This window comes from Aegilops tauschii, chromosome 4, assembly GCF_002575655.3.
Source record: "Aegilops tauschii subsp. strangulata cultivar AL8/78 chromosome 4, Aet v6.0, whole genome shotgun sequence".
Taxonomy (NCBI): Eukaryota; Viridiplantae; Streptophyta; class Magnoliopsida; order Poales; family Poaceae; genus Aegilops; species Aegilops tauschii.
In genome coordinates this window covers 218,210,363-218,224,199 of record NC_053038.3, presented here as the reverse complement: position 1 = coordinate 218,224,199, position 13,837 = coordinate 218,210,363, and positions in this window count along the sequence as shown.

Below are 13,837 nucleotides of genomic sequence, written 5' to 3'. Positions count from 1 at the left end.
ATCATACTTGGTTGAGCATCATGTCTTGTTTATGTGTTGTGTGTTAACCATATTGTTTGCTTCTTTCCGGTTGTGCTTCTTCTCGATAGTTCCTGTTTCGTTGCGATCGTGAGGATTGGTTCGACTACGTGGGTTCGTCTTCTTCATGGACTCGATCTTCTTCCTAACGGGATTTCAGGCAAGATGGCCGTCACCTTAGATCTCACTAATATCTTTACTATGCTAGTTGTCTCGATGCTATCCCTATGTCGCGCTACCTACCACTTGTTTATCAAGCCTCCCAAATTGCCATGATAGCCTCTAACCTTTTCCACCATCCTAGCAAACCGTTGTTTGGCTATGTTACCGCTTTGCTCAGCCCCTCTTAGAGCGTTGCTAGTTGTAGGTGCAGGTGCAGTTGCAGGTTATTCCATGTTGGGACATGGATATCATGGGATATCACAATATCTCTTATTTAATTAATGCATCTATATACTTGTTAAAGGGTGGAAGGCTCAGCCTTTTGCCTGGTGTTTTGTTCCACTCTTGCCGCCTTAGTTTCCGTCATACCGGTGTTATGTTCCTTGATTTTGCGTCCCTAACACGATGAGTGTTTATGGGCCCCTCTTGACAGTTCGCTTTGAATAAAACTCTTCCAGCAAGGCCCAACATTGGTTTTACCATTTTCCTAATAACAACTAAAACTTGCATAGGGACTTTCCGGACCCCGGGGATACTTAATCAACCCTCGGGCCAGTGCTCCACATGAGTGCTGGTCCAAACTAGAGCACCTTGCAGCGCCCCCTTGACAACTTGGGTCTCTTCCAACCGTAAGCTTCGCTCATCTGGTCGTGGCCTGAGACGAGATACGCGCGGCTACTATCAGGGTGTCGGCACGCCGGGCAGTCTTGCTAGACTTGTTTTACCATTGTCGAAATGTCTTGTGCACCGGGATTCCGAGTCTGATTGGAGGGTCCCGCGATGGAGGATTGTCTCGCGCGGATCGTGAGCTTGTTATGGGCTAAGTTGGGACACCCGTGCAGGGTTTAAACTTTCAAGAGCGGTGCCCGTGGTTATGTGGCAGATGGAAATTTTTAATATCCGGTTGTAGTGGACTTGAACTAAATACACCAACAGCGTGCGTAACCGTGACCGTCTCTTTTCGAGTGGGTTCGAGAAGAGAACACGGTGGGGTTATGTTTTAACGTAAGTAGTTCAGGATCACTTATTGATCATTACTAGTTTGTGACCGTTTGCGTAGTTTCTCTTCTTACTCTTGTACTCGTAAGTTAGCCACCATACAATGCTTAGTCGCTTGCTGCAACCTCACCACCTATCCATTCCATACCCATTAAGCTTTGCTAGTCTTGATACCCATGGTAATGGGACTGCTGAGTCCTCGTGGCTCACAAATTACTACAACCACAGTTGCAGGTACAGGTAATGCGATGATCTGACGTGAGAGTGAGGCTTGCTTGTTTTGGAGTTCTTCTTCTTCGTCGATCTTGGGATAGGTTCCTGGTCGGCAGCCTGGGCTAGCAGGGTGGATGTGGTTTGAGTTTCTGTTTGTGTTTCATCCGTAGTCGGATGTTGTTTTCATGTATGATGTTTGTTGTATTCTTGTGGCATTTGTATGCCCTTTGTATGTATCCAGAACTATTATGTAATGGTACGATTTAATGATATCCACCTTGCAAAAGCGTTTCAATATGCGGCTCTATCCTTGGTGTGACCTTCGAGTTACTCTCGAATAGGATCGCATATTGGGCGTGACAAGTTGGTATCAGAGCCTCGACCGACCATAGGAGCCCCCTTGTTTGATCGTATAGTTTGGTTGTTGTCGAGTCTAGAAGAAAACTTTTTCGGAGTCTAGTTATATCGGAGAGTAGGAATTATTTTTACTCATCAGCCCCTTCGTCGCTCTGGTGAGAAATCTTGACATAGGTGTTTTGACTTACTCCTCTTCCCCTTCAATTTTTATAGGAACACGCAGTTAGTTTTCGTTCATTGCGATGTCATCTCTTGTCATCCGGCGCTTTTATCTTCGAGTTGATTCGACCCTCTTTGTCTTTGCAAGATCAATCCTCAGTTCTTTCTCAACGACGTTGTTTCCCCGTCGGAAGATAGACAATGTCATCTGAAGTTGTCTTTCTTTTTCCCACCCGCCCACCCTTTTTCTGCTCGGAGTTCATAATCAAGTATCCATCCTACTCATGCGAAGCCTTTGCATTCTTTCCTCAATTTTTTCATCGGTGCTTTTCTCTTCAAGTTATTCATCGGTTCCCCATTCCAAGTTGCCTTTGTTTTTCCCACCCTCCCACCTGTTTTCTTCCCGGAGTCTGAGCCTCTATTCGAGCATCAATTTCATTCATGCGGAGCCTCTTCAGTCTTTCCTCAATTGTCTCAACCAGTGAATTCTCATCGAGTTAATCATTGTTCGTCTCGTTTTCCTTTCCGGTGGATTCAATTCAAGTTTTTTCGGGTTGATCATATTCTTTTCCTTGGCTCAAGTGTTTCCCCTTGCTCGTTCGCCTCTCGCTAGTTTATTCTTCCGGAGTGCTCAAGACATCTCAAAAGATTCATATTTGGGTTCAAATTAATTCGAGGTTGTCACCTCATTTGAGTCTTTCAATCATTCCGGTGTGTCATTTCTCATTCAAACAATCCTTTCCAACGGTGTTTTCTTTTCAGTGGGCCCTAACCCACAAGTCCTTTCCCAGGATTTTACCTGACTCTTCTATTTTATTTCCGGAGTTATTTTCTATTCTTTTCAAAGTATGACATAAGTGTGGATTCCATCAGTCATATGCCTTCTCCAAGATTGCTTCCAATTCTTCTCATCGTTGGTTCAACCTTTCCTCTTTTCATTGTTCCGTAGCATCTCTCTAATTCTTCACAGTATTTCACGTTGTCATAATCAGCCTTGAAGACCGAAGAAGAGTTTTCCTCTAAATCTTGTCCGTTCTCTCGAAGATTCATGGTTCTAGCTTCATGTCATCCTCTTAATGGTTTTCGATTATGAGAATTATTTCATACTCATCCGCAGCATTTCATGAGTTCTTTCATTTTCGATTCTCCGGAGGCCGCCACTTCAGAAGAATTCTTCATTCACGACATTCTTTTCGCGTTCTCAAATTCTTCCGGGGTTTAGATATTCCCTCAAGTATCTTTGTTTGTGTTATAGCTCTTTCCGGCGATTCATTCTCTTTTCATCATCCATTTGAATTCTCACGGTGGTTCGTTTAAGATTTTCACTTCCGTTCTTATCATATCAATTCTTTCTTTCTTTCCAATCCTACCAGTGGTTCATGAAGACTGTCTCAACTTTTGCGCTATATCTCCCCTTAATCTTTTCCAATGCGAATAAGTAGTATGCAAATCCATTGCTTCTCATCAACTTAATTGATGAAGGATAAGCATAACATAATTCTTATTGTTCTTTCATCAAGTCGAGTAATCCCTTCTTTTCAGAGTTGTTCATCATATCACATTCTCGATTCGAAGTGTTTTCATCTTTTCTTTTCCGGAGTTCAAAGTTTCCTCGGCCATCTCGTCGGCAACTCCATCTAAATCATTGCAAGTCTTTAATCTTATTCTTTTCATCCTTCAATTCTATCTCATCATACTTTGGTTACCGGAGTTCTTCACGGTGGTTCGTTTAGGATCTAACTCATTCTCGTCAAGGAGTTAATTCATTCTTCAAGTGTTCATCAAGATTCTTGTTGCAGGAGCTCAAGTATCTTTTCTTCTTGCGTCTCAAGGTGCAATTAATTCTTCGTATTGTTTTGAAGTGGAGTTTTGCATTTCTTCATCCTTCTCAGCCATTCAATCATTTCCATTTGTGGCCGGTCATCACCTCATAATTTTGAGATGTTTTCCATAAGCCCATAACAAGCTTATTCTTTTCGTTGTTAAATTCCCAACAACTTCGTTCAACCCTTCTTCATAAGGATGTTTTTCAAACTCAATTGTGGTAAAGTTGTTATTTTCTTCTCCGTTCTTTTCATTCCACTCTTTCAATTCTTACAGAGGCATTGTGTTGTCCCTCTCGTCAAGTATCGGTCAATCTTGTCAAGTTCATGTTCTATTCCATTCCATGTTCAACCGGGATGCTATCCCAGTTCCTTCGTTATTATTCCTTTTCTATCTTGTTCTAACCGGAGTGGTTTTAGAGTCTATCTTATTCCTTGAGCTTTTGATTCTTGTCATAATCGTCGTTCCTCTTTTCTACCCGAATGCTCTCGGTCTTGTTCACCTTCTCTTTTGCGCTCTTATTTCACCTCATCCTCTTTCTTCTGTTTCGCTCCTAAGATCTCGGGACGAGATCTTCTGTTAGTGGAGGAGAGTTGTGACGCCCCGAGTTCGATGCGCCAGGTGTATTCCAGTCATTCGCCGTCGTTGCCATGTCATTTGCTTGCGTGTTGCACTTTGCCATGTCATCATGTGCATTTCATCTGCATGTTTCCCAAAACTTGCATCCGTCCGGGTCTCCCAGTTCTCTCCGTTGTCCGTTCTGAGCCCAGCTACTCTCACACGCACCCGTCGCACCTCCCAGATCTTGTTTCTTGAGCGGGAGAAAAATATTCTCAAAATGGGTGGAAAGTTGGTGTGCGGACTTATTATAGCGTAGGTAGACCGCTTGCCAAATTTCATCGCAATCAGAGTACGTTTGATGCCCCAACGGATAACTACAGCGGCACTATAGCCGGTCTATTCGTTGGACGTTTTCGGTATCCGGAAACCCGTGTCGGGCCGCACTTCTTCTCTCTCTTCTCATCCCAAGGCCTCCTACACAGCCCAATAAACCAGCCCACTAATCCTCCTAACCCCCCCTCTCCGACCGGAGCCGTCGGATCATGATCGGAGGGCTCTGAAAGCCCCCAAAACCCAAAACCCTAGCCCCTCCTGCTATATATGGACATCCCCTCTCCATTTTGGGCATCCCCTAGCCTCCACCAACCTCTAGCCTGCCCCCTCCTCAAAAACCGCGCCACCAGCCAGATCAGCCACCCCCTCCTCATTTTCTAGCGAGCCCCAGCCTCCTCACGCCACTTGTCGCCGCCGCCTCCACTCCCTAGGGCCAATCCAGCCGCGCCACCTCACCCCCTCAACGCCCGCCTCAGCCAACCACCACCCTCCATGTTGTCCCTGTCCCGCGGCTCCCCTCCCCGCAGTCGCTGCCCACGGAGCCCGCTGCAGGCCTGCCCCGGGCTAGATCCGGGCCGCGCGCGGTGCCAGCTTGCCCTAGCGCCCGCGCGAGCGCCGCCCCGCGCTCCGCCCGTGCGCCTTCGCGCTGCCAAGCCTCCCGACTGCGACCCCGCCGGATCCTAGGTCGTCGCCCCTCGCCGTCTCCTCCTTCCCCCTCTCTCACCTTCCCTCTCTCACCCGCGGCCATGCCCGCCGCCGTTCTTGCAGGAAACCGCGCCGCCGGAGCTCCTTGTCATCGAGAACCGCGTCCCCGACAGCCGCCGCTCGCCGGATCTGGCGTCCCGGCCCCGGATCCGCCTCCTCCGCCAGTCCTCGACCCTTCTGCATCGCGTCGTTGCCGCCGGAGAGCGCCGTTGTGCCGTGCCCTACTCAGGATCGAGCAAGATCCCTCGTGCACTCCGTCCTGGGCCTCCTCCGGCCGTCCAGGCCTCGTGGGCATGGCCCCACCCAACCGCCGGCCTGCCTCCACTGCAACCTAGGCGGAGCCCATGTGGCGAGCACCGCTAAATCCCGCATGTGCATCGCCTAGCTATCGTGCGCCCATTCTGGAAACTGCGTTATTTTGACTAAGTCCCTGATTTCTAAACATTATATGAGCATGTTGTATGGGCCCTAACAATGTGCATGTTTATCCTATGGTGATGTTCTTGATATGCATATGATCTGCTCTGTGTGCTCTTCATGTTGGTATAATTTTGCATTCATGTTAGTGTCCATATTGATGCCTTAATCATCGTTGCAAAAGTGCTAAGTAATATCCACTGCTGAAAACTGTTGTAACTTGCTGATTTGTCTTTTTCATAGCATTTTGTGTGATTATCTTTTGAGCATCATGTCAACATGTTTTAGGAGCATATTCATGCCATCTTTACAGTGGTGCAATCCATGTATTTTTATATGCCCTGTGGTGACTAGCACAAGCAAGCGAAGTCTGAACCTGCTATATTATGTTGCCATGTTAACTTGATGCTATAAGTGAATCCATGAATAATCTGCAGATGCTTAGTAAGGATGTTTTGTAGATCTTGTCATGCTCTATCCATCCATGCCCTTGTTTGGAATTATGGCCTGCTGTAGCTTGTGTTAACAATGCTCTAAAGTTGCTAAATAATGTTTCTGTCAGCCAGTTATCAGTAAGTTCAGTTTGGCCATGTGAATAGCTAGTGTTCTCACTACAAAAAAAAGACACATCCGTGACATTTTGGGCCGAACGAATTTTTTTCCTGTCATACATATGACACTTCTATGACGATAATTGTGACAAAACCCGGTATCATCATAGATGTGGTGGGCTCCTACTTCTATGATAAAAAATCATGACAGAAAATGGGCTTTTCGTCCTGGGCGGGCCGGAGACGCGGCTGCATGACATTCTTTGGGCCGTCCATGACGGAAAAAACCGTGGTAGAAGCGAGGGCGAGGAAAATTTTGGGAAGTTCCCGGTTACGGTGGGAGGTCAGGGGCCGAGCGATGCGCGTTTCTCTCGTACACATACGCGCGTGTGTGCGAGGCGTTGGCTCTAACTGAACCCGACCGAGGCATTGGGCTCTAACTGAACCCGAGCGATTGCACTGCAGGCTACGCGTTACTGAACCCGAGCGATCGATCGATGGCTGTTAACTGAACCCGATCGAGCGATTCCTTCGCTACTGCTGCTAACTGAAGCCGATCGATGCTGCCTCTGGGATGAACAGTGAGCGTTGCGCGCGGGGGGGGGGGGGGGGTTGGATGAACAATGAGCGGTGGCGTTGCCTCTGGATGAACAGGACCCCGTGGTGTGGTGGAGGCTGGATGAACAGTAGACGGTGGAGGGGTGCCCGTGGAGGGGTGGTTGAACAGGACCCCGTGGTGTGGAGGGCTGGATGAACAGTAGACGGTGGAGGGGTGCCCGTGGAGGGGTGGTTGAACAGGACCCCGTGGTGTGGAGGGCTGGATGAACAATAGGCGGTGGAGGGGGTGCCCGTGGAGGGGTGGTTGAACAGTAGCCGGTGGAGTAGCGCGCGGTGGAGGCTGGATGAACAGGAGCCCTAGGAGGCTGGAGGAGGTCGACGGTAGCCCGTGGAGGCTGGAGGAGGTCGACGGTGGAGATGAACAGTATCCCGTGGAGTCCCGTTTTGCAGTACGCCACACCCCTCCCGATGAACAGGACCCCCGTTTCAACCGTAGGAGGTCTGTTTTGTCCGTTTTGCGGTACGCCACACCCCTCCCGATCAACAGGACCCCCATTTCGACCGTAGGAGGTCCGTTTCGTCCGTTTTGCGGTACACCACACCCCTCCCGATCAACAGGACCCCCGTTTCGACCGTAGGAGGTCCGTTTCCTCCGTTTTGTGGTACGCCACACCGCTCCCGATCAACAGGACCCCGTTCCGAATGTAGGAGGTCCGTTTCCTCTGTTGTACGGTACGCCAGGCCTCGTTTCCATCGCCTGTTCCGTCCAAGCCCTCCCGATGAACACGACCACGCATTATGTTCCGACCCAGCCGGTTGGCTCCCACGCGTTCCGTTGCCTCCCGATGAACACGACGCATTCCGTTGCCTCCCCATGAACACGACGCATTCCGTTGCCTCCCCATGAACACGACGACGACGCTGTTTCTCCGTTCCGACCCAGCCATGTCAACGAGCCCTCGCCGTAAGTATGCGCGAGTAGGCGTTCGAGACCCCGCCCGTATGTACACATACGTGGCCGTATTTTCTTTCTTGCACCCTGGCCGCTGTACGTACGTGTACATGCTACGTGCGCGCCTCTACTACGACACGTGCGCACCTCTACATCCACCAGTATATATGTACGTACACGTTCGCGACCAGAATGACAACGCTACGTATGCTTCGACTAGGTGGGTCCCGACTGTCAGGCACTTCCTTGCATGCGAAGATGTAGCTGGTGGGTCCCAGCAGTCAGGGGGCGAATCGTTTTGTTTTTTTGCCCGGACGCACTTCCTTGTGTGCGAAGGTGTAGCTGGTGGGTCCCAGCAGTCAGGGGGAAATGTTTTTTTTGCGAAATACGGTGGCCCGTCCGGTGGGTCCCCGCTGTTAGGTGGAGGAATAATTATTTTGCGCGTAATAAGGAGACACTTCCTTGCTGCGGCCGTGGACCCAGCTGTCAGCGTCTCCACGCACAGTACTCTTCCGATGGAAGTCGGTCGTTGACCACATTGACCACGCCGCGCCGAGAGCACCACGACGGTGGACGACGACGAGGCCTAGGAAGGGGACGACATGGAGGCAGGGAAGACTCGACAGTTGTTTCCCACGCGGAGGGGAGTACGACTGTACGAGGGTTTACTGGTTCGTCTGCCGTCGCCGGAGAATAACAGCAGGTGTGGGTGAGTAGAGGGATGGCTAGGCCAGCGATGGGAGTACGGTGGGGCGGTGAGGCCTGCGCGGCAGCACAGCCGGCCGCAGGGAGGAGGGAGCAGGCAGTCCCGCCGGCGCTTGTTTGAGCGGCTGGAGCAGGAAGAGCAGAGATTGAAGAAGCACGACGGCCGTTGGATGGACATCCAACAGTCAGTGCTTGTGCGTCAACCTTTTTTTAGGAAAGCCTCAAATATGTGGAAAACAACATACATCCCATCTGCCATTATTTCTAATAATTTACAGCCCATTTGCTAATTCTTAAGGTTTTTTTGGAGCCCATATTCTTTTTGTTAGCATTATAGCCCATATTGTGGCCACGGTTAAAAAATTATACAAAATTTTGCATATTTCGGTGCGGTCCGAACTGTTTTTAATCCCGAAATTTCGACTCACATTCAAACTGATTTTATAAATAAATGTATATCAATATAAAATCCAACAAATTCTCCACGCATAAAAATTAATGTAATTTAAAATCTTGAAATGAAAAAAAAGATATTTGAAACTAATTGCCAGTTTGATGTGTTTTAAAAATGTACAGCCCATTTCTCATTACTGATGGACCATTTTCTCGGACAGCCGAATGAAAGCTCTCCTCGTCTTGAAAGATTTGTAGCCCAACAGGCCTGACAAAGCGACTTACTTGGCAAATCACAAAAAAACTGGGCTGTGGCCGTGGACCCAGCTGTCAGCCTCTCCACGTACAGTACTCTTCCGATGGAAGTCGTTCCTTGACCACGTTGACCACGCCGCGCGGAGAGCACCACGGCGGTGGACGACGGCGAGGCCTAGGAAGGGGATGACGCGGAGCCGGGGAAGACGCGGCAGTGGAAGCCCGCGCGGAGAGGAGTACGAGGGTTCACTGGTTCGGCTGCGGCGTGAGGCTGCCGTCACCGCAGGGCCTGGCCAGCGGTGGGAATAGTAGGGGGCGGTGAGGCCTCTACGGCAGCACAGCCGGCCACGGGAGGCAGGAGCATGCGGCACGACCGGCGCTGCTTTGGGCGGCTGGAGCAAGAAGACCAGAGGTTGAAGAAGCACTACGGCCGTTGGATGGACATCGTACGGTCACTGGAGCTAGAATCGTTCATATTGACTAAGTTGACAAAGCCCTTCGTCCCCTTCAACTTAGTAGGCCCACAAGTCAGCCTCCCACCAAGCTGGGTCCCAGCTAGCTGGGGGAGTATTCATTTTTTTGTGCGTAATAAGGAGGCACTTCCGGTGGGTCCGAGCTGACAGCGGGGGGAACGTTTTTTTCGCGAAATACGGTGGCCCGTCCGGTGGGTCCCAGCAGTCAGGGGGAAACAATTTTTTCGCAAAATACTGGTGGTCCGTCTGGTGGGTCCCCGCTGTCAGGTGGAGGAATAATTATTTTGCGCGTAATAAGGAGGCACTTCCTTGCGGCCGCCGTGGACCCAGCTATCAGCCTCTCCACGTACAGTACTCTTTCGATGGAAGTCGGTCGTTGACCATGTTGACCACGCCGCGCCGAGAGCACCAGGGCGGTGGACGACGGCGAGGCCTAGGAAGGGGATGACACGGAGCCGGGGAAGACGCAGTAGTGGAAGCCCGCGCGGAGAGGAGTACGAGGGTTCACTGGTTCGGCTGCGGTGTGAGGCTACCGTCGCCGCAGAATAACAGGGGGTGTGGGTGAGTGGAGGGATGGCCTGGCCAGCGGTGGGAGTAGTATGGGGGCGGTGAGGCCTCCGCGGCAGCACAGCCGGCCACGGGAGGCAGGAGTAGGCGGCACGACCGACACTGCTTTGGGCGGCTGGACCAAGAAGACCAGAGGTTGAAGAAGCACTACGGCCGTTGGATGGACATCGTACGGTCACTGAAGCTAGAATCGTTTATATTGACTAAGTTGACAAAGCCCTTGGTACGCTGCAACTTAGTAGGCCCACAGGTCAGCCTCAGAAACGGTGCACCCCAGATGTCAGGGGGAGGAATCATTTTTTGGGCGGCCGAAGCTAAGAATATCCGAGATTGAAGAAGAAGCACGACATCCGTTGGATAGACATCCAACGGCCACTGCTGCTAGAACCGTGTGTTGACTATAATAAGTTGACAAAGCCTTGCATACGCGTCAACTTATTTTTTTAGGGGACGCGTCACTTAGTAGGTCCACAAGTGTGTGGCAAAGAACTTATAGCCCATTTGCGTCTTGTAAGAATGTACATCCCATTTTTGAATTCTAATGGAATTTACAACAGCCCATTTACAGTTTGTTAAAAGTACAGCCCATTTTCTAGCTAGGACAACGATTAATAATTTCAACAAACCGTTGAAGACAGAATTCAATAAAATTTCCCACATTTTGATGGGATCCGAAATTTCTAGTCAGATTAAATATAAATTTGTATTACGTAAAAATCCAACGAAACATTGCGCGCGCAACAATGAAAATTTAAGATTTTCAAAATCCATAAATAATATTTTATAAACTAATTTCGTGTTTGGTGCATTTTTTCATAGTTACTGCCCAGTTTTTATAATTACATGCCATTTATTATTTTTTAAAGCTCATTTTCCTGTTAAGCCTAATGCATCCCTCCTAGGAAAGATTTGCAGCCCAGTGGGGCGGAGAATAACAAGTTGACCTTGCCTGGGTATTCCTCAAAAAGACGTATAGCTGGGCTAGCCATTTTCATCTTGAAAAAATTAGTATCTGGGCTGGATATCTGGCCTGGGCTAGACGGGCCACAGCCCGCCCAGTTAATACCCTGCTCTCCTCTGAACAACAACGAAATCATCGCCAAGAAAAACTCTGCAGTGCTCGCGCCTCAAAAACAAAAATACTGCTCGAGCTGCTTGGTCCCAGCTGTCGGCCGCACCTTGTGCAATTCTCTCGTTTATATTGACTACATAGGTTGACAATGGTGTGGGACCGTGATGTCAGGAAACCAGGAAAAAGCAAAAAAAATATAGTTGTACATAATAAGGAGGCACTTGCGTACGTACGGCTATGGCCCTGGTGGGTCCCTAGTGTCATCCAGTCAAAATAAAGTCATCTCCTGAATCCTCATGTTCGTTGACGATGTTAACAATGCTCGACGCCACGGCGAGCGCAACAACTCGAAGGACAACGGAGAGGGCCTCGCGGGCCCTACGGATGGTCTGATACAGCGCCCGCTGCTCATTCAGGAAGCTAGGATCATCGGACACCTATGAGCACCTTCGAGAAACTGAGACGGCATGAAACGGTAAGGCCGCGCTTGGGAGCTCTGGTTTATTTCAAACCTGTATTAACATACAAGTGTAATTTACTCGTCGTCGGAAACAACGCGTAAAATACAGATGTAATGAAACCGAGGGCCCGAGGTCTGTAAGTAAAACCGGCGGGTTACGCGTGTAATTTGAGAGACCAGTGTATATTTTACGAGCACTGCTATATGGACGACATTACCAGACGATACATGCACGACGTGCGTATCATGCCATCCATGGGCAAGGATGAAACAGCAGCTAACGGCTAGATTAGCAATCGTTCGAGTGTCGTTCAGCGTTTTTATCGTGTGTGAAGTACTTCCGATATTTTACTAGTCGAAATTGACCAACCAAGCGCCTTCGCCCGAGACCATCTGCTTTAATTTACAAGCGTCAGTTTTACAAGTGGTTTTGGTTGGAAAACAGCGATCCAATCACGGCCTAATATCATGAGTTGGTCGGAAGATCATATGGTTTCATGTCTAACCTACCCGACTTGTCGTATAGGCTATGAATGAAACATCAGATGATGAACTTCTTAAAGCACGGAAACAACAGAAGAGGATGATCTTCTTAACAAGCAAATCACTGGCATTAGATCAACATGCAAAACAATACGAAGCATTATTCTCAGGAGCCACGGTGAATAGCTCGTGATGCCGCATGCCACAACATTCCAAGCTCAACTTTGCAATCAAACACAAGGCCTGGCATTACATAGACAATATTCAGAACAAACTCTTAACACAAGAATATCTCAGCAGAGTAACTATTTACTTCTAAACTGAACACAGGAATAGGAAAAAACACTCGACGCTGCTCACAGCAAGGGCGTCCCACTCAAAAATATCAAATGCATGTCTTCTGGCTAACATCAATGAGCAAATTTTGACAAGGTTTTCCAATTCCAATATATTAAACTAACGTCTTCTTGCTAACATCAATGATTAAACTTTGACAAGCTTTTCCCATTCAAAATATGTAATGCCTATGATCGTGGAGTCCTGTCGTAGCTTCTTGTACTTGTTTGGGCACTTTTTGCCCAGGGCACTCCACGTGTTGTTAAATTGCCAATGGTCTCTACAGACTAGTCATGTCACCGGTGTCTAATAGTACTCTGTAAAGCTTCTCGGTCATTCCTTCTGTAATGTAGCGCAAACAGTGACTGCTTCTTTATGCAAAGTGGAACGACCAACTGGACCCAGTAATGCAGTAGTTTGCCTTGGACACATTGGCTCCTTTTGTGCAGTTCAACTAAAATCGAAGTCGGAATAAAACCGAGCTTTAATTTTGATATCACTGTAAGCAACAATAGGTATAAGGGAAACAATTACTGAGAAATAACGGTTGATGACTTGTACTCCCAGAAGAAAAGCATCTACTGATCTACTTTATCTTAATGGGAAACAAAGCAGGAGAGTAGCAATTCTCCATCAGTGTGATTCATTCATATTGACTGAGACATTATCTTAACAATGCCTTGTTTCAACATGTATAAAGAACGACAAAGCAGAAAAGTACCATTCCTAAAACAATGCAACTGATTCATTTTAACAGAGACATTATCTTAACAATACCTTGGTTAAACATGTAGAAAGAACTACAAAGCAGGATAGTACCATTCCTAACAAGTGTTGCAGTTTTGAACTAAGATTCAATAGTTAATTAATTCTGAGAGTGGCATTGCTTAATTTTACCAGCGGCATTAGATTAACGAAAAGCATAAACAGTTCCAGGGGAGAGTGGGCGCAACAACAGTATGTGCTTCCATCTACTTATAAAGGGGGTGATGCAGAGTTTGTTGTAACAAAGCAACAAGCATCATGTCTGGGTTGGTCCCATTTTTGTTCACTACTTAATGGGAAAAGACAGCAACACAATAGCTTCAATTCAACATTTATTTAAAATAGTACCAATACAAGTAGCATAACATCTCAAATCACACTGCACAATCATGTGGATGAAGGCCTGTACTGACCTTTCATGAGACCGACAAAGGTAAAATACGAATCTCAATCTCCGTTTGTGCAGGTCCACCAAAATTAAGCAAAGTCACCGGTGTGACATTCAAGTTGAACTGCACA